The following is a 22,651-nucleotide window of genomic DNA, read 5'->3' on the forward strand; positions in this document are numbered from 1 at the left end:
CCATGGCTTTGTATATATTAATCTAGTATTAAAACTACCCCAGCTCTCTTGTACATTTTTGGAAATTGTTTATGAATTCTTAAATTGATAGCACTCTACTTTTCATCTTATCTTTTCTCTCCCACCTTTTCCCTTATATATTTTAGTTTATGAGATGAAAACTTTCCTCAATTTTATCTTCTAAACTTAAAACTTTGCTTTTGAGATTACAGGGAAGTTAATTTTGTGACATCAATGAAAATTATATACAGATATATGTATTTCTCATGTTAGATTGATTCTTAGAGTTGATTGCAACAAGCAACACTTGATCAAAGACCTCAATGTAAGTCCAGATACCTTTAGAATACTAAAGGAATAGTTAGGGGAAACAAGAGGGCTCCTTGGCACGGGTCAAAACTTCCAAAATAAGTCTGGATAAATGGAATTACATCAAACCAAATCAATCATTTGTCTGACTGAAAAACCACGGAAAAAAAGAGATAGTGTAGCACAGATTTATTAGGGAGTAAATATACAAATGGGAGCCTCAGCCAATTCTAAAGCTTTACTCCCTATTCTAACTAGGTTATTTATAGTGTGTTGACATGAATATAAGAGTTTTTTGGTGGAGATTAGAATGAAAGCAACTAAATCTAAGACAGAGATACCATGTGAAATGAATTGAAGCAGGAGAAAAACGAGATTAAGGCAAGGGGCTGTAGTTCAAAGCCTTGGGTTGGTGCAGCTTAGTAAGGTTTAGATGCACATGGGGATGGGGGTAAAGCAGGAGTGGTTATAATCAAAAGCACTGGTCTGAAGCCTCAAAATAAGGATCCTTGTGTATGTGAACCAAACTGTTTCTATCATGAGGTTTTATTTAAATTAATAGGTACAATTTTAGATTTTTGCAGAGTGAGATGGTGCATAGTTACAGGAAATTTCTGCTATTTCAGGCAATCCAATCTACTCTTTCACAAGTTATCCAGAAGCCAGGTTTCAACACAAAAAGTACAATGAGATTATACAAATGAGACAGTGACTTTTCCCTCTCATGAATCAAAATCTTGTCAAATGACTTCTGTCTTCCGTATGTTCACAAAACATTTCTCAGGATCTTTTCTACTATTTTGTCTTCATTACTGATTTTCATTACTGATTTTTTGTTGTTGTTGTCATGTGTATGGGTCATTTTTAGGGCTTGAAATCAATGTTTAATGGGCTCCCTTGAATGTTTTGCTCATGGCTGATGACACTCTATTCCTTGAGCCACTTCTTCACCTTCTCTTTCTTGCTGGACAATTGGAGATATGTTTTCACATTTTTGTCTATTTAGGCTGCCATTGAACCAAAATCTTCAGGCCTTAGACTCTGAGTTTCTAGGATTCTACAAATGAACGGCTAACACCAAGCTTTACTTTACTGTTATTTTAATTATGAGGAAGAAGAAAGTGGAAGTGTATTTGAGGTAAGTGTGCAATTTTCAAATATAAGTTTGAATCTACTTGATATAATATAACTTATCAAGTTTAACAGTGAAATAAATGAATTTTACACATTCCCACAGAAATATAATTATAAACAAAAGGCATAATTGTTTTCCTAAGGCAAGTAATGGAACCATAAATTTCTTTCACGTTACAACTCATGTTTTATATGAGTTTAGAAGACTTCCAAGACTAAAACTAAATATATCAATTGTATGCAACAAGAAGCAAAGTGATTATAGTTAAGAATAGATATTTTATCACAGCCAAAAGATAAGATTTTTAGAAGTCTCACAAAAACGATATGTTACATAAAGAAATTAGTCGATGTGATATAGCTTGATCATTACACAACATATAAAAGAATGTGATTACCAATCCCCATTTCATAAATGATTAAAAATAATTAGGTAGACAGGTGCCAATGTTTCATGCTTGTAACCATAGTTACGAAGGAGTCTGAGAGCTGAGAATCATGGTTCAAAACCAGCCTAGGCAGGAAAGTCCACGAGTCTCTTATCTCCAATGAGCCACCAGAAAACTGGCAGTGGCCCATGTGGTAGAGCACTAGTGTTGATCTGAAGAGCTGAGGGACAGTGTCCAGGCCCAGATTTCAAGCCCCACGACTGACAACAATTAAAAATAGTTAGAAATAAACAAATAATTTGACATAAACATTAAAACATATTCTAAAATTTTTAAAGTCATCAATAGATATACTAGTTTATATAAATGTAGAGAAGTGTTTTCTGGTTTTAGTTGTCATTGAATCAACTGTATAAATCAGACATTTCTCACTCAATTCATATTTGTATGTTTATGTACTAACATGCCACAAGTATAATGAACTGATTCGTGATAGGCAGTGCTGTTTTAGTAATCTCCCTTGGATTTCTAACGTTAACCCTTCTACCATAAAATCGATATGCCCTCCAACCTTGTCAGAGATTTCATCTCATTGGAGCAGAAAAGTATATGATATATTCATTGTTTGCAACAACTGTAGCATTTTATTGCATTTCACTTAGCTGAGGAACCAACACATTCAAGTCATCTTAACCATGCCAGTAATAGCAAGATGTCTTCTGAGTTTCTCGGTCTCTTAAGATATGAATTATACATCTATTTTTTTCCTAACATCCTATATCATAAGAAGATCTTTTTGTGTAACACTGTGTTCCTGATTAGAAGAAGAGAATAAAGGCAATAATGAAGATATCCAAGGAAAATATATGAAAACAATTAAAAAAGCAATCGCAGACTTCCTGTTTTCACCGGTTTCAATGAGAATATATGTTAAAGTATCACGTTTTGTTATCATTTAAAGAGCAACAATTAAACCTTAATTAGCAGTGAAGAAGGGAACAGAAAACTTTGAAGACAGCTTGACCTTAAACAATCCAACATAAGCTTAATGGATTTATCTTGTTTTTCTATGTAGTTGCCAAAATAATAGAGAGCAACGTTGAAAGGCAGGAAAATACCTAAGTCAAAGGACTAAAGTTTTTTCTATAAAATAATTGTGAGGGTCTGACTCTTTCAAAGTCATGCTTGCAAAGAAAAAGTGTATTTGCTTTAGTGTGCATAATAAAAAAATATAAAAAATCCTTTGTTAATATTTTACATATCTTGCCTAGGACTTGTCATGTTGGAGAAAAGGAAAGGTATGAAAATGCTGAAGATTGACTATTCCCCAATATCATTCTTATTTATCAGCGATAGCAATGGGAGTAGACTTGATTACTCTTAGTATCATGATTGTTTACATTTAGAAGCATTATTTGTTGCTGGGTTATAAGCTGCAAACCCTTGTGTCATTTCCTGACAGGAAATGACTTAGAAGAGTAGAAACTATTTTCTACCTATATCACAATCTACAGGTGTAGATTTTGTTTCCTTTGTATCAGGAGATGCATTTTTGTTAACTTTTTTGCACTATCTAGTGATCCTATAACATCCTATACCAACCTAGGATTGCTGTATCTTTACTGGATTCTCAAATTTCTGTTGGAATGATAAGAAGGATAGAAAATTGAGTTTCTGTTTCTGTTTTACGTTTTGTTACTATTTTAGAAAGTGTAACTCAAAATGATGCAATTTATCTTTATAATATTAGGAGACAGATTTCATTTCCATATACTTACCCTAGCCTTTTACATAACTTTGGTACTTAGTGATCCCCAAATGTGAAAATAAAGATAGGGAGCTTCTTATTTAGATATTATTTAGAATTTCAAGACTTCATTAATGCAAGGCCGTTAGTATGTACATCATACATGTGTACAAGGCCGGTGGCAACTTTTTCTTATTCTCAGAAACAAGGACATGTGGTGTACCTGTAGTTGCATCAGGAAAAAGCTGTAGTTGAGTTGGTTTACTAAACCAAATGTACTGTAACAAATTTTTTTACTTTTAATTACATTTTTATTATCTTTTTTTATTTTTTATGGTGAAAATACTGTACAGAGGGGTTACATTTACTTGGGTAAGAGTACATTTCTTATCAAGCATTGTAGCCTCCTCATTTATTTCCCCTTCCCATCCCTTCCCAGCCTTCCCCCCACCCCCCCACCCAATCTCCCCCCCCATCAAAGTTGTAAAGTTCATTTTCGACATGTCAACTTGTACTTCTCATTGTTGCAACAGGTCCACCTGTATCCTTATTCAAACGACTTGTTTTTCCCCTTCCACTCCACTAATTATACCGACATCAAATAAAGTGAAAGCAGGGGTTATACTGTGGGGGAGGGACATACGAAGCAACAAAGAAATAATCTTATAAATGGATTAGAGGGCTGGGAAGTAGCTCAGTGGCAAAGCGCTTGCCTAGCAAGGGCAACGTCCTGGGTTCGATCCCCAGTACCAAAAAAGACAAAAAAAAAGTGTTAGAAACAAATGCATGAAAGAAAAAAACATTTAAATACATATCTTAGGGTTCATTTTCCTAACATCACCTTATCTGACCTTTTCTGCTTGACTCATACATATACTTGATATTTCAAATAAGGGAAACCATGGGACCTATGTTTCTTTGGGCTTGGCTTATTTCACTTAATATATATTTTTTCCAAGTCTTTCCATTTCCTAACAAATGGGGCAATGTCTTTCTTCCTGATGGAGGCATAGAATTCCATTGTGTATATATACCACATTTTATTGATCCATTCATCTACTGAAGGGCATCTGGGTTGGTTCCATATCTTAGCTATAGTAAATAATGCTGCAATAAACATAGTTGTTCTGGTAGCTTTAGTATGGTCTTGTTTGTAAACATTTGGATAAATGCCCAAAAGTGGGATTGCTGGGTCATAGGGGAGCTCTATGTGGAGTTTTTTGAGGAACCTCCATACGACTTTCCAAAGTGGTTGAACAAGTTTACACTCCCACCAACAATGAAGGGTATAAAATTAACTCCCAAAAATCAATGACTTTTCTCTATGCCAAAAACGAGAAAAGTGTGGCTGAAAGCAGCATAAAATTTTTAGAGGAAGTTTGTCTTCAGAAGTATATATAGATAAAGAGATAGATAGATTGATAGATATAGATATAGATATAGATATAAAGGTTATGTGTAGAAAGTCATACATTTTTAGAGGGAATTTTCATCAGCAATATTTTCATATATCTAAATGTATGTGTAGAATGATGTACATTATACTGAAACAAACATCTTAAACCATTATTAAAATTTAACAAAATACATCAAACTAAGTTCTGGTAACTCACACATATAATTCTAACTATTCTGGAGGCTGAGATCTTAGAATTGTTTTCAAAACTAGTCCAGACAGAAAATTAATTGTTACATTCTTATCTCCAATTAACCACTAAAAAACAGGAATTAGCTCTGTGCTTCAAGTAGTAGAGTGCTTTTCTTGGGCAGAAAAAGGCTTAGGGACAATGCCAAGGCTTTGCAAACAACAACCACAACAAATAATATATCACATTAATTTCGCAAAGCATCTTTTAAGTGCTGTGAACATTTCTTAGAAAAATGAATACCTTCCCTTGGAAAATGTATTCTAAAAAGTATAGAATATTTATGTCTATGTTAAAGACATGACTAGTTTGTTTAAGATATTTACATAATGATTACAAATTAAGAATAGTGATAGGTAGGTAATACATTGGGACTGGTCTTTTATTCTTTTTTATGATAGAAATAAAATGATATTTGTAATAACTATATAAAATTACTCTTGTTTGGTATTTGTATTATAATAAGTGATAAACATTTTTAAATGATTTCCATAGAAAGGATCATTTTCTTAATGGTATTAATACTTTTGTAATTTAAAAACAATTAAGAAAATTTTTCTGAGGCTGGTTTGCTATAAGACTATATTTGTTTCCTTGTTCTAGTTTTCATATGTTCGTAAAAATTAAAATTCCAAAAAGTCAATGGATGTTGCCATTTAGGAACATGTTCATAGACAAGAACATTGGAGTCCCTTAAGTGGAATTGTTTTATCTGATTTATTATTTTCACAAATAAATCAAGATGACTGTGTATTTTGTTTCATTTCACTACTATTGGTTCTTATCTCGAGAACACATTTTTCCTAGCAAAGTAGAATAAAGCAATTGGATAGAGCAAGTAACATATGTCTTTCATAAAATGCAGATGCATAGATTTGTGGCTTCTGTCATTAGATAAAAGTTTCTTCCAGAAAATATCAATTACTTATAAGCGATACACAATTCCTAGGTAATACAGTCATCACAAACACTTGTTGACTGAGTTATCGTTGTATACATTCAAAATAAACAGAATCACATCTTTGTTTCAAAAACTGTAGTTGACACATTTTTAGCCAACATAGAAAACATCTTTCTAGGTATTATGATTTTGTGTGGAGTATTTTTAACAACAGTTTTTTTTGGTTGACATGTAATTCACATAAAATATATTATCTCGTTTTATTATATACATTTTAGAACTTTGGAATTGAAATGTAAAATCATAGGTTTTCCAAGCCTATTTTTCACAAATAGGCATTTCTTCACATAGAAATGCTGTAAACTTTAGAACAGACATTAAAATAGATATAATTCTTTTAGTTCCAAGTATATTTTAGATATGAGACCCTTGTCCATTGTATGGCTCGTGAAGATCTCCCAATCCGTGGGCTTTCTATTGATCTTGCTACCTATGTCGTTTGCCGTGCACAAGCTCTGCAATTTCATGCAATCCCATTTGTCCAACCTTTCTTTGATTTGTTGTGTTTCTGGTCTCTATTAAGAAAATTTCAGCCTGTCCAACAAGACCTAGGGTTTCTCGTATTGCATCCTGTAATGTTTTCAGAATGTCTGCTTTGTCTCTGAGGTCTTTGATCCATTTAAAGATGATTCTGGTGCAGAGTGATATCTAAGGATCTAGCCTTAGTTTTCTACAAGTGAGTAACCAATTTTGCCAGCACCATTTACTGTAGAGGCTGTCTTTCTTCCATTTTAATTTTTTAAATCCCTTATCAAAGATTAGATTGCTAAGAGTTCCAGGAAGATGGCGGAGGAGAAGCTGGAGGCTAATCAAGCTCTCGCATAGAAAGCAGTTTTAGAGTACCAGTGACCAGTCCTAAGCCAGAGAATCACAACAAGTGTGCTATCACAGGACAGAGAGTTAGGCCAGAGAAGGAAAAACCAGGCAAGGAGACAGATCTGAGCTCTTGCCAGCAGCCGCCACTGCCACGACGGCAACGGTGGCGGCGGTGGCCGAACCCGCCACACCTGAATCACAGAGAGTCCAGGACGAAGGAGCCAGACCCAGCGGGGCAGCGGATTCTAATCAACACCAGCAAGAACCGACAAGGAGCAGACATTTTCATCCTGCAGTTCACAGACCAGAGACCACCCAGGAACCAAGACGGAGTGAGTAGAAGCCTGACGTCCTCACTCTTTCTCAGGGAGCAGAGGAGGGAAGGCCACCCTTCCGCCTCCCCCAGTACCAGAGATCTCCATCTTGGATACCGACAAAGCTCAGTGGAGCTGCTAGCACCAACTCAGGCCTTGGAAGAAATCTAGAGTCACTTAGCAGGTCACAAAAACCTAAATTGATCTGCCAGACTCAGCTCCACCCAGGGAAAAGTCACCTAGCTCAGGCACCAGCCCCAGAAGTGGCTTTCTGCACTGGGTAATCAGAACCATATGCTGCGCCTCCCTTTAGCAGCCTTGAAAATCAATTGAAATTCAGTAAACATAAACCCTGAGTGTGGCTCCAGTCTGGGCTCTGTGAGTTTCTCACAAACTATCCTCTGGGAAAAGCTACTGTTTTCTGAAAGGCCTCAACACTACCCAGAACCTGGCCTCATCACTTCATCTCCAAACTTGAGGAAAGAGCCATCTCCCTCTTTTGTGATACTCAAAGCAGATCTCCTACCCATTGAACTAACCTGGGAGGAGGATCGCAAAATCCTGGGTAAAGCAGAGCATTTTTCTGCCTGTCCAAACAAACGGACTTAAGAAACCAACCAAGCCACAGGACCACAAGCAGACCAGAGACTCCAACAAGAGGCTGATTACGGACACAAGGGAGATACAGGATTTTTCCCACCTTCCCAAAAAAATCAAAGAACTTTTTTTTTTCTGCTTCTTTTTTTTCCTTTTATAAATTTTCTTTTCTTTCGTAAAACTTTTTTTAATTTTTAACTTTTACCTTTTTTGAAAAAAAATTGTTTTCTACTAACTTTTTTTTCCTCTTATAATTTTTATTTTAGGGATACATGGGTGTGTGCCTTTTTCTTTCTTTTTTTTCTCTTGCTTTTTTTTTAAATTTCTTTTTGTTTTTTTGTTTAGCTCTACTGAACTTCTGATCTTTTTTTCTTTCTTTCTAATCCTTTTCACCTTTTCTTCTCTTTCGTTCTTCTTTATGTGACCTAATTGTTCTGCGCATCCTCAGATAAACCTGTAGTTGACTATTAGATCCTATCTCCCATTGTGTACACACATAATCCACAAATTTATTACTCAATTCAAAATTTCTGAGACTTAAATCCCTTAATAGCAGCTTTATACCTCTATACCTTTAATACCTCTTTATACCTATATAATATTTTAGGTATTTTTATTTTAAAATTTTTCACATCTCCTTTATATCCTTCCCCTTCTCTCATTATATTCACGTTCTTTGAATAGTTTGTTCTCGTGTCTGCATAATATTTGTAATTTTTACTTTTCTATTTTTTTCTGCTCTCTTTTTTTCCCTTTCTATTTCTTCTTTTTTCTCTCTCTCTACTTTCATCCTATCCAAACTATTTCCTGCTCTGAGATTAGGACTTAGTTAAGTTTACTTTCCCTGTACCTTCCCACATCACTCTATTCCTACTTTGTACCCACATTACTCCCTAAACTTAATAATTTCTGGTTTTCCAAATTCTTCTCTGCAGTTCGTAGCCCATTAATATATATCTGTTGAACTAGATAGTATCTGCAGACTATTGACTGTGGAAATTCTGACTTTGGTTGATGCTTGCCTTAAGATAGAGTTCTAGCGCAAAACTGGTATTATTTAAATCCCAAATGGGCAGAGTAAGCCGGAAAAACACAAGAAAAATGGCAAGTCCGGGGATCTCCACTCCCACTCATGATAATCACGGACAGAACAGATAATGAATAATCCAGAGGAGAGTTCCCAAACACTGCTGGGAAATATGATAAACGAAAAGATAGAAAACATACAAAGGACTCTGTATGAGCATGATAGGGGAGAGAGGAAGCAAACAAAAGGTCAATGCAGGAAGAGATTGAAAACCTACAAAGGACTCTGTATGAGCGTGATACGGAGAGAGAGGAGGCAATCCAAAGGTTTATACAGGAATATCATGAGCTTGAGGAAGCTACTCAAAAATGGATACAGGATTTGTGTGAGCAGCTTGAGAACACTCAAAGAGAACTACAGGAATGGCATGAATGGGAGGAAGCTAAGCAAAGAGTAATACAGGAATTGAGAGAGCAGGATGAAAATACACAAAGATCACTAAAGGCATTCATGGGTTCCACTAACAAAGAGCTGAAGGAAGTCAGGGAGACCACAAAGGGAATGCTGAATGGAACCCTACAGAAGGAATGGGAGTCCAAGGAAACCATAACCAATCAACAAGGTGATTTGAGAATAAACACTGACCACCAAATTAAGAAAGAAAAGAAGTAAATACAAGATCTAAAACAAAGCTTCAACAAAGAATTTGAAGCTATCAAATCGGACCAATTAGAAGGAAAGAAATAAAAAACAAAGAAGAATGTCTTGACACAGGTTAGACCATGAAGAATATCGAATCTCGGGGATTGAAGACAGCCTAGATATTATAGAGAAAGAACATACAACCATCCAAGACAAGTCCAAGAAATATGATAGATCTATCCAACACTTGGAAGACAGCCTCAGAAGAGCTAATCTAAGGATAATTGGTGTAGAAGAGCACCTAGAAACAGAAGTGAATTGTCTATGAAATTTGTTTCACAGGATCCTAGCAGAGAACTTCCCAAACATGCAAAAAGATAGGCCTATTCAGATACAAGAAGCTTTTAGAACTCCAAATAGACCAAAACAAAATAGGCATCCCACCTTCACATTATAATCCACACAGGATCAACTCAGACCAAGGAAAAGAGCCTTAAAGCTGTCAAGGAGAAAAGATTAATCACCTATAAAAGGAAACCAATTAGAATCACCTCAGATTTCTCAGCAGAGACAATCAAAGCAAGAAGAGCCTGGAAGGATGTATGACATGCCCTAAAAACAAACAACTATCAACCAAGAATACTGTACCCAGCTAAACTCTCCTTCATAAATGAAGGCCAAATAGAAACCATCCATAGCAAAGAAAAATTGAAACAACACATCTCCACCGAATCAGCCCTACAAAAGATTCTTATAGATGTCCTACTCATAGACAACTAACAAGACCACAATAAAGGCCAAGAAACTGCACCCAAACTGAGAATCCAAGAACCATAGGAAAAACCCAGTTTTTGCAGCCCCCCAAGAAGGTGGATAACATGGCAGGAACTCCCAAATACCTCGCAGTCCTATCTATCAACATTAACGGATTTAATGTCCTATTAAGCGTCTTGGACTGTCTAGTTGGTTTAAAAAACAAGATCTTTCTATCTGCTGCCTTCAGGAGTCACATCTTGCCCATAAAAACAAACACATTTTCAATGTTAAATGCTGGAACAAAATCTACCAAGCAAACAGCCCCATAAACAGTCAGGAGTAGCAATCGTAATATCAGATAAAATAGACTTCAAATTACAATTCGTGAGAAGAGATAAAGAAGGTCCCTACATACTAATTAAGGGATCTCGACTTCAGGAGGATATTACAATTCTAAATATCTATTCGCTAAACAATGGAGCACCCAAATTTATCCAAGAAACATTACTTTCCCTCAAATCCCACATAGATCCAAAGACATTAATTGTTGGGTGTTTTAACACACCACTCTCCCCAATAGATAGATCAACTCGGAAAAAACTCAACAGAGAAACCACAGATATAAACAGCTGCATAGATCAACTAGTTTTAACATACATCTACCGAATATTTCACCCAGGAGCAACAGAACACATGTTTTTCTCAGCAGCACATGGAACATTTTCTAAAATAGACCACATTTTAGGCCACAAAGCAAACTTGTCCAAATTAAGAAACTTTAACGTTATACCTTGCATTCTCTCTGACCACAAGGGAATAAAATTAGAACTCAACAACCAAAGCCACCAAAGAAAGTCCGGTAATAATGGAAGCTGAACAACACACTGCAGAATAACGAGTGGGTTATGGAAGAAATTAGAAAGGAAATTCAAATGTTAATGCTATTCAACAAAATTGAGCACACAAATTACCAGCTCCTCTAGGACACAGCAAAGGCAGTACTCAGAGGCAAGTTTATAGCTCTGAGCTCCTACATCAACAAATTGGAGAGATCTGAAACCAACAATTTAATGAGACATCTAAACCTCCTTGAAAAAGAGCAGTAAGATAAAACCCAATCCAGTAGACGGAAAAAAAATAATTAAAATTAAATCAATTAAAAGAATTAGAAACCAAAAAAACTATAGAAAGAATCAACAAAACAAAAAGTTGGTTCTTCAAAAAAATTAACAAAATTGACAGACCCTTAGCAAATCTTATCAGAAAAAGAAGAGAACACTCCTAAATAAGTAAACTCAGAGATGAGAATGGAAACATCACCACGGAAACAACCAAGATTCAGAACATTATAAGGGAATACTTCTCAAAACTTTATGTTAATAAGTTTGAGAACTTGGCAGAAATGGACCTTTTCTTAGCAAATGTTGACATGCCAAAACTAAACCAAGATTAGTTAAACCATCTTAACAGGCCCATAACAAGCATTGAAATAGAAACTGCAATAAGAGACCTCCCAGCTAAGATAAGTCCAGGACCATATGGTTTTACAGCAGAATTTTACAAGGCTTTCAAAGCAGAGCTCACACCAATACTCCTCCAACTATTCAATGAAATTGAAAGAGAAAGTTCATTACCGAACACATTCTATGAAGCAATCATAACACTCATCCCAAAACCAGGCAAGGACTCATCAAAGAAAGAGAATTATAGACCAATTTCTTTGATGAACATTGATGCAAAACTTCTCAACAAAATTTTGGCCAATCAACTTCAACAATTCATCCAAAAAATCATAAAACACGATCAAACAGGGATTCAAAGCTGGTTCAATATATGCAAATCAATTAATATTATTCATCACATCAACAGTAGCAAGGATAAGAACCACATGGTTAACTCAATAGATGCAGAAAAAGCATTCGACAAGATCCAACACCCGTTTATGATGAAGGTGTTGGAAAAATTAGGAATCCATGAAACATTCCTCAATACAATAAAGGCTCTATATGGCAAACCTACAGCCAGCATTATACTTAATGGTGAAAAACTAAAGCCATTTCCTCTTAACTCAGGAACAAGACAAGGATGTCCACTCTTTCCACTTCTCTTCAATGTAGTATTAGAATGCCTAGCTACAGCAATAAGACAAGATGCAAACATAAAGAGTATACAAGTTGGAAAAGAAGAAATAAAACTCTCCCTTTTTGCAGATGACATGATCTTGTATTTAAAGAATCCCATAAATTCCACTCCCAAATTCCTCAAGCTGATTCAAAACTTTGGCAAAGTAGCAGGGTATAAAATTAACCCCACAAAATCAATGGTTTTGCTGTATGCCAACAATGAGAAAAGTGTGGCTAAAATTAGGAAAGCAACTCCATTTGTAATAGCTCCACAAAAAATAAAATACCTCGGAATTAACTTAACCAAAGAAGTGAAGGACCTCTAAGATGAAAAATTTTAAAAATTGAAAAAGGAAATCAAAACAGAACTTAGAAAATGCAAAACCTCCCATGCTCCTGGATTGGAAAGACTAACATCGTGAAAATGGCAATACTTCCCAAGGCTATCTAAAAATTCAATGCGATACCTATCAAAATTCCAACTTCATTCTTCAAGGAAATAGAAGAGGCAATCCAAAAATTCATATGGAACAATAAAAGACACCGAATAGCAAAAATGCTCCTCAACGGAAAGAACACTGCTGGAGGAATATCAATATCAAATTTCAAACTCTACTATAAAGCCATAGTAATCAAAACAGCTTGGTACTGGCACAAGAACAGATCTTAGGACCAATGGAATAGAATTGAAAACCCAGAAATGAACATACAGACCTATAGCCATCTAATCTTCGATAAGGGAGCTAAAAAAATAGAATGGAAGAAAAACAGCCTCTTCAGTAAATAGTGCTGGCAAAATTGGTTAACTACTTGTAGAAAATTAAAACTAGAACTTTATATATCACCCTGCACCAGAATCAACTCCAATTGAATCAAAGACCTCGGAGTCAAAGCAGACACTGAAAACATTTCAGATGGAATAGGAGAAACCCTAGGTCTCCTTTGCTCAGGAGGAAATTTTCTTAATAGAGACCCGGAAACACAACAAATCAAAGAAAAGTTTGACAAATGGGATTGCATGAAGTTGCAGAGCTTCTGCATGCTAAAGGACATAGCTAGCAAGATCAATAGAAAGCCCACGGATTGGGAGAAGATCTTCACTAGCCATACAACGGACAAGGGTCTCATATCTAAAATATACTTGGAACTCACAAAATTAAATCCCCCAACAACAAATCCTCAAAGAAACAACTGCCCAATAAATAAGTGGGCTAAAGACTTAAAGAGAAACTTCTTTGAAGAAGAAAGGATAGCCTAGAGACACATGAAGCAATGCTCAACCTCCCCAGCCATAAAGGAAATGCAAATCAAAACAACATTGTGATACCACCTCACCCCAGTTAGAATGGCAAAAATCAAGAACTCTAATAACAACAGATGCTGGAGGGGATGTGGACAGAAGGGAACCTTACTTCATTGTTGGTGTGAGTGTAAACTTGTTCAACCATTTTGGAAAGCAATACGGAAGTTTCTCAAATGACTTTACATAGAGCTCCCCTATGACCCAGCAATCCCACTTTTGGGCATTTACCCAAATGTTTACCAACAAGACCACACTAAAACTACCAGCTCAACTATGTTTACTGCAGCATTATTTACCATAGCTAAGATATGGAGCCAACCCAGATTCCCCTCAGTAGATGAATGGATCAACAAAATGTGGTATATGTACACATTGGAATTCTATGCCTCCATCAGAAAGAATGACATTGCCCCATTTGTTAGGAAATGGAAAGACTTGGAAAAATTATATTAAGTGAAGTAAGCCAAGCCCAAAGAAACATAGGTCCCATGGTTTCCCTTATTTGCAATATCTAGTATATGTATGAGTCAAGCAGTTAAGGTCAGATAATGTGATGTTAGGAAAATGAACCCTTAGATATGTATTTAAATGTTTTTTCTTTCATCTATTTGCTTCTAACGCATTTATAAGATTATTTTTGTTGCTTTGTATGTCCTTTCCCCACAGTATAACCCCTGCTTTCACTATATTTGATGTCGGTACAATTTGTGGAGGAGAAGAGAAAAAACAAGTCGTTTAAGGATAACTGTGGACCCGTTACAACAATGAGAAGTACAAGTTGTCATGTTGAAAACGAACTTTACAACTTTGGTGGGGGGAGAGGTTGAAAGGGGGGGCGGGGGGGAGGCTGGGAAGTGACGTGAAGGGTAAACAAAGGAGGAGGCTGCAATGCTTGATAAGAAATGTACTCGTTATCTTGCCCATGTAATTGTAACCCCTCTGTACAGTATGTTCACAATAAAAAATAAAAAAAAAAAAAAACACAAACAGTGTAATAAAAAACTTCTTGTTTCCATTTCCTGAAAAAAATATTATATTGCTATATGTCTGTAGGTTCATTTCTGGGTTTTCAATTCTATTCCTTTTGTCCTGAGGTCTGTTCTTGTGCAAGTACCAAGCTGTTTTAATTACTATGGCTTTTTAGTAGAGTTTGAAATTTGGTATTGATATTCTTCCAGCGCTTTTCTTTCTGGGAAGGATAGTTCTTTGATATTTGGGGTCTTTTATTGTTCCATATGACTTTTTGGTTTGCCTCTTCTATTTCCTTGAAGAATGAGGTAGGAATATTGATAGGTATCGCATTGAACATGTAGATAGCCTTTGGAAGTATTGCCATTTTCATGATGCTGATTCTTCCATTCCAGGAGCATGGAAGGATTTGCCAATTTTGTGCCCAATAAATAAGTGGGCTATAAACAAATAAGTGGCTATAACCAAAAAATCTAATAACAACAGATGCTGAAGGGGACGTGGACAGAAGGGAACCTTTCTACATTGTTGGTGTGAGGGTAAACTTGTTCAACCACTTTGGAAAGCAGTATGGAGGTTCCTCAAAAGACTCCACATAGAGCTCCCCTGTAATGCAGCAATCCCTCTTTTTAGCATTTATCCACATGATCCCAATCAAGACCATACTAAAGCTACCAGCACATCTATGTTTATTGCTGCATTATTTACCATCCTAAGATATGGACCCAGACCAGATACCCCTCAGTTGATGAATGGATCAAGAAAATGTGGTATATATATATATACACACACACACACACAATGGAATTTTATGCCTCCATCAGAACGGATGACATTGCCCCATTTGTTAGGAAATGGAAAGACTTAGAAAAAAGTATATTAAGTCAAGTAAGCCAGGCCCAAAGAAACATAGGTCTCAAGGTTTCCCTTATTTGCAATAACTATTATATGTCTGAGACACACAGTAACTGTCAGACAAGTTGATGTTAGGTGACATGAACCACAAGATAAGGATTCAAATGTTTTTTTTTCTTTATTTCGATTGTTTCTTTTATATTTATAGCATGATTTCTTTGTTGCTTTGTATGTCCCTCCCCCACGGTATAACCCCTGCTTTCACTGTATTTGATGTTGGTATAATTTGTGCAGAGGAAGGGAAAAACTAATTGTTTAAATAGGGATACATGTGGACCCATTACAACAATGAGACATACAAGTCGTTATGTCAAAAAACAAACTTTACTACTTTGGCAGGGTGGTGGTGGTGGTGGTTTTGCTGGTGGTGGTGGGGTGGGAGGGTAGGGGGTAGAGATAGGGAGAGGGGAAGGGATTGGAAAGGGAAACAAAAGAGGAAACTACAATACTTCACCAGAAATGTAATCATTATCTTTTACATGAAATTGTCCAGCATATATCGTCTATAGTGTGTCTTTTCAAAATTTGTTTTTGGGGATTATTTCCAGGGTCGCACATGTACTGTTCCAGTGCACTGTCAATGAAGTACATTACCTGTCCAAAAAAGTTTTTTACTTCTCTTTAATACATACATAGAAATGTAATGGCTGGATCGTATACAATTCTCTTTGACCTTTTGAAGACTTGAAAACTTGCTTGCTAAAATGATTGCAGTATTATACAACTTGATATGCTATGTGGAGTATATCAATTTCTCCACAAATGCATTACTGTATTTTGTGTCGTCTTTTTATATAATGGTCACATTAGTGAATTTTCTTTTAATTTTTGTTAGATACTAAAGAGGAGCTTATTTCATATGCTCCTCCTTTTGACTATTAATTTACATATGTTCTTTAAAGAAATATCCTATTCACAAAAAATGTATATAGAATTAGAAGATATATAAATACTTAAGATTCAGGATAATTGTAGTATTAACATTGTAGTATTAACAAATATGTGTCCTCTATCTGTTAGATATGTTTTCGCTTCTGTGATAGTGTCCTTTGAATTATGAAAGGTTATCACTTGATGTTTTCCAGGTTATTCTTGCTTTTCTTTAGCCATTAATGAGCCTCCTGACCATCTAGGATTACAGGTATGACCTATTGGTGCATGTTTGTCTTTCAATATTTTAAATGATTTCTTTTTGTTTTGAATTCAAGTATTGTCCTTTCAGTAATTCTGCACATTCTCAGACAGTTGTTTTCCACCTGTCAAGATGATAAGCATCTGTTTGATTGATAATTGTCCTTTTTATTGTTTGACATATTTTTCATTGTTTCTAATGCATACAATGATTCGAATATTTAATCTATAGACTTCAGCTTTGCCTCGAAGGAGATGGTAAAAGTCATGTCAGAAGAATGTTTTAAAAGATTCTTATAGAATCTTTCACAGCATTGTGAACTTTGTACATAAAATTGACCAAAATTTTTAGTTGGTCTTTGCTCCTATGAAGAAATTTTAAAAATAGGATTTAAATTATATGTTAACATATTTTTAATTGTCAACTGAACAAAAATACTAAAATATGATAATCAGAAAAGTTTTCCCTAGATGACTGTCCCATTTTTCCCCCGCCACTTTTCCCTGTGTTGGAGACTAGAAAGGAAAAGAAAAATTTATGTTGATTATTAAACAATGAGAAACTATCAAACTAGCTTTTTAGAAGCTCTAGAGGGTTGGGATATAGAACTCTGGTAAAGACCAAGCCTAGCATCTGAGAGGACCTGGATTGGATCTTCAGCACTGAGAAAAGTAGAAGAGGAAAAAGAAGAAACAGAAGAAGAAGAGGAAGAAGAAGAGGAAGAAGAAGAGGAAGAAGAAGAAGAAGAAGAAGAAGAAGAAGAAGAAGAAGAAGAAGAAGAAGAAGAAGAAGAAGAAGAAGAAGAAGAAGAAGAAGAAGAAGAAGAAGAAGAAGAAGAAGAAGAAGAAGAAGAAGAAGAAAAGAGCAAGAAGAAGAAGAGCAAGAAGAAGAAGAGCAAGAAGAAGAAGAGCAAGAAGAAGAAGAGCAAGAAGTAAAAGAGCAAGAAGAAAAAGAGCAAGAAAAAGAAGAGAAGAAGAAGAAGAAGTAAAAGAGCAAGGAGGAGGAGGAGGTACAGAATCCAATTTATCTATGTTGTATTTAGTGAATAATTATGGCAAAACAAGAGGTTCAAGTTTCTTGTTGATCTTTACAGTAATTCCTGCTTAGCCTCTGGATATACATTCCAAGTGGATACCTGAAACCAATGAAGTACTTTATAGAGTTAACCTTCAGTAGCCAGAATTCCCACATCTAGGTGTTTAACCAACCAGAAATTTAAAATATTCAGGAAAAAATTTGTTTCCCCAATATGCAATAAAACTACTATTTACATACTGTTACATGTATGATGGTAATAGATATAACCTTGATGTGATTTAAAGTGTATCTGATCTTTTTTTCTTTCTTTCTTTCTTATCCTTTTCACCTTTTCTTCTCTTTCGTTCTTCTTTATGTGACTTAATTGTTGTTCTGCACATCCTCAGATTAAAATTAAAATGACATCATAAAACATGTATGAGAATTGCTCCTCATAATAAAATAATGACCATACTAAATGCTATCAGGAAACAGAGAAACTGGATGCAGGAAGGATGTCAAATGGGAAAGCCACTTCTAAAAACATTGTGACAGGTTCCTAGAATATGAAATATGCAAGCACGCACAGTATAGCACAGGAATTGAGCTCTTTAGGATTTGTCTCATAGAAATAAAATGTAACATTTACCCAAAGGCCAAAACACAGAGGTTTATAGCAGCATTACTTCCTCTAGTCAAAGAAATGGAAATCAATTCAGTCTTTCTTCAGGTGAATGGGAAACAAATTGTACTACATTCTCTATTGACAGAACCAAAAGCAACTCGAGTGAATACAATACAATATTAAAGCATACAATAACTGGGAATAATCTATCATATATTTGAAGGCAATCTTAAAAGCTTATTTATTGCATGATCTATAATTCAGAGAAAAAAATTGCCATGTTTGCCAGGATGAAATAGGTTTGGGATGGGACAAAGAGAAGTAGTGGGTTTAATTATAAAAGGGAAGCATGAGACAGACTCATTTGTGGTAAAGAAACGTATCTGTAAATATGGTATATTCATATAGAATTGATAAAATTATATTGGACTTAATATGTGTGCAAAATAAAACTACTGAAATCTGCATAAAGTACTTGTGAAATATCAATGTCCTACTTGTGATGTCATACTATAAATATTTAAAGAAATCGGGAAAATTTTTCCAAGGATATCTCTGTGTTCTTCTTATAACTTCATAAAGATCCATACTAACCTCAATAGAATTTATTGATATCTAGAAAACAGAAGTCAATATTGAATGTTTACATTGAAAAATAGTCTGGGTCCAAGCTTCAGATGAAATATACCCTGCTAATTAGAAGGCAGAGATTTAGAAGACTGATATCAGGGCCAGTTTTGACAAAAATATAGTGAGAAATTACAAAACCAAAGTAAGCTAGATATAGTGTAATTTCCCTGTTATCTCACGTTTGTGGAAATCATAGGTAAAAGATCATTGCTCAAGAAAGGCTTGGCCAGAAAAATAATCTAAAGTGGTTAGAGGCTGAGCAAATTCAAGCACCAGTAGTGCCAAAGGAAAAAAGAAAAGAAGAAAACAGAAAAGGAAAAGAAAGTATAGAAAAGGAAACTATTTCCTTTTCATTCTTGTAGTTTTATGTCAATGGGTACAAGAATTGAAAATATTTTGTTTACTTTTTGAGGACTCAGGCCTCTCTAATATGAAAGTATATATTTCAAGTAACTATTGTATTACTACTATTTATTAACTTATTATTAGGCCTTCTTGGAGATTGAACCCATGGCTTTGTATATATTAGTCTGTTTCTACAACTGAACTGTACCCCAGCTCTCTTGTATAGTTTGGAAATTGTTTATGAATTCTTCAATAGTTAGCTATTCTATTTTTCATCTTCTCTTTTCTCTCCCACCTTTTCCACTGTGCATTTTAGTTTGTGATGAAAACTTTCCTCAATTTTATCTTCTTTTTTTTTTTTTTTTAGTAATACTTTTTTTTATTATTAACGAGATTTTTTAATTGTGAAAATACCGTACAGAGGGGTTACAATTACATGAGCAAGGTAATGAGTACATTTCTTTTTTTTTTTTTTTCTTTTTTTTTAATTTTTATTTTATTTTATTTGAGAACATACTGTACAGAGGGGTTACAATTACATGGGCAGGATAATGCATACATTTCTTACCAAGCATTGCAGCCTCCTCCTTTGTTTACCCTTCACCTCCCTTCCCAGCCTCCCCCCTCCCTCCCACCCAATCATACCCGTCCCCCCACCGACATTGTAAAGCTGGTTTTGACATGACATTTTGTACTTCTCATTGTTGCAACAGGTCCACCTGAATCCTTAAACGACTTGTTTGTCCCCATCTCCTCCACATGTTATACTGGCATCAAATATAGTGAAAGCGGGGGTTACACTGTGGAGGAGGGACATACAAAGCAACAAAGAAATAATCTTATAAATGCGTTAGAAACACATGCATGAAAGAAACAAAAACATTAAAATACATATTTGAGGTTTCGTTTTCCTAACATCACATTATCTGACTTTTTCCGCTTGACTCATATATATACTAGGTATTGCAAATAAGGGAAACCATGGGACCTATGTTTCTTTGGGCCTGGCTTACTTCACTTAATATAATTTTTTCCAAGCATTTCCATTTCCTAACAAATGGGGAAATGTCATTCTTTCTGATGGAGGCATAGAATTCCATTGTGTATATATAAAACATCTTCTTGATCCATTCATCTACTGAGGGGCATCTGGGTTGGTTCCATGTCTTAGATATGGTAAATCATGCTGCAATAAACATAGTTGTGCTGGTAGCTTTAGTGTGGCCTTGTTTGTGATCATTTGGGTAAATGCCCAAAAGTGGGATTGCTGGGTCATTGGGGAGCTCTATGTGGAGTCTTTTGAGGAACCTCCATACTGCTTTCCAAAGTGGTTGAACAAGTTTACATTCCCACCAACAATGAAGTAAGGTTCCTTTCTGTCCACATCCCCTCCAGCATCTGTTGTTGTTAGAGTTCTTGATTTTTGCTGTTCTAACTGGAGTGAGGTGATATCTCAATGTTGTTTTGATTTGCATTTCTTTTATGGCTAGGGATGTTGAACATTTCTTCATGTGTCTATTGGCCATCCTTCTTTCTTCTTCAGAGAAGCTTCTCTTTAAGTCTTTCGCCCACTTACTTATTGGGCAGTTGTTTCTTTGAGGATTTGTTGTTAGGTGGTTTAATTTTTTGAGTTCCAAGTATATTTTAGATATGAGACCCTTGTCCGTTGTATGGCTAGTAAAGATCTTCTCCCAGTCCGTGGGCTTTCTCTTGATCTTGCTAGCTATGTCATTTGCCCTGCAGAAGCTCTGCAACCTTATACAATCCCATTTGTCCAGCCTTTCTTTGATTTGTTGTGTTTCCGGGTCTCTATTCAGAAAATTTCGGCCTGAGCCAAGGAGACCCAGGGTTTCTCCTATTCCATCCTGTAATGTTTTCAGAGTGTCTGCTTTGAGTTCAAGGTCTTTGATCCATTTGGAGTTGATTCTGGTGCAGGGTGATATATAAGGATCTAGCTTTAGTTTTCTACATGTAGTTAACCAGTTTTGCCAGCACCATTTACTGAAGAGGCTGTCTGTCTTCCATTCTATTGTTTTAGCTCCCTTATCGAAGATTAGATGGCTATAGGTCTGTAGGTTCATTTCTGGGTTTTCAATTCTATTCCATTGGTCCTGAGGTCTGTTCTTATGCCAATACCAAGCTGTTTTGATTACTATGGCTTTATAGTAGAGTTTGAAATTTGGTATTGATATTCCTCCAGCAGTGTTCTTTCCGTTGAGGAGCCTTTTTGCTATTCGGGGTCTTTTATTGTTCCATATGAATTTTTGGATTGCCTCTTCTATTTCCTTGAAGAATGAGGGTGGAATTTTGATAGGTATTGCGTTGAATTTGTAGATAGCCTTGGGAAGTATTGCCATTTTCAGGATGATAATCTTTCCAATCCAGGAGCATGGGAGGTTTTGCCATTTTTTAAGTTCTGTGTTGATTTCCTTTTTCAAGATTTTAAAGTTTTCATCATAGAGGTCCTTCACTTCTTTAGTTAAGTTAATTCCTAGGTATTTTATTTTTTGTGGGGCTATTACAAATGGAGTTGCTTTCCTAATTTCAGCCACACTTTTCTCATTGTTGGCATACAGAAAAGCCATTGATTTTTGGGGGTTAATTTTATAACCTGCTACTTTGCCAAAGTTTTGAATCAGCTTGAGTAATTTGGGAGTGGAGTCTATGGGATTCTTTAAATACAAGATCATGTCATCTGCAAAGAGGGAGAGTTTTATTTCTTCTTTCCCTATTTGGATCCCCTTTATGTCTGCATCTTGTCTTATTGCTGTAGCTAGGCATTCTAATACTAGATTGAAGAGAAGTGGAGAGAGTGGGCATCCTTGTCTTGTTCCTGAGTTAAGAGGAAATGGCTTTAGTTTTTCACCATTGAGTATAATGCTGGCTGTAGGTTTGTCATATACAGCCTTTATTGTATTGAGGAATGTTCCATGGATTCCTAATTTTTCCAAAACTTTCATCATAAAGGGGTGTTGGATCTTGTCGAATGCTTTTTCTGCATCTATTGAGATAACCATGTGGTTCTTATTCTTGCTCCTGTTGATGTGATGAATAATATTAATTGATTTGCGTATATTGAACCAGCTTTGCATCCCTGAAATGAATCCTGTTTGATCGTGGTGTATGATTTTTTGGATGAATTGTTGAAGTCGGTTGGCCAAAATTTTGTTGAGAAGTTTTGCATCAATGTTCATCAAAGAAATGGGTCTATAGTTCTCTTTCTTTGATGAGTCCCTGCCTGGTTTTGGGATGAG

The sequence above is a fragment of the Dipodomys spectabilis genome, unplaced genomic scaffold, assembly GCF_019054845.1.
Source record: "Dipodomys spectabilis isolate Male_0828 unplaced genomic scaffold, ASM1905484v1 ptg000351l, whole genome shotgun sequence".
Classification (NCBI taxonomy): Eukaryota; Metazoa; Chordata; class Mammalia; order Rodentia; family Heteromyidae; genus Dipodomys; species Dipodomys spectabilis.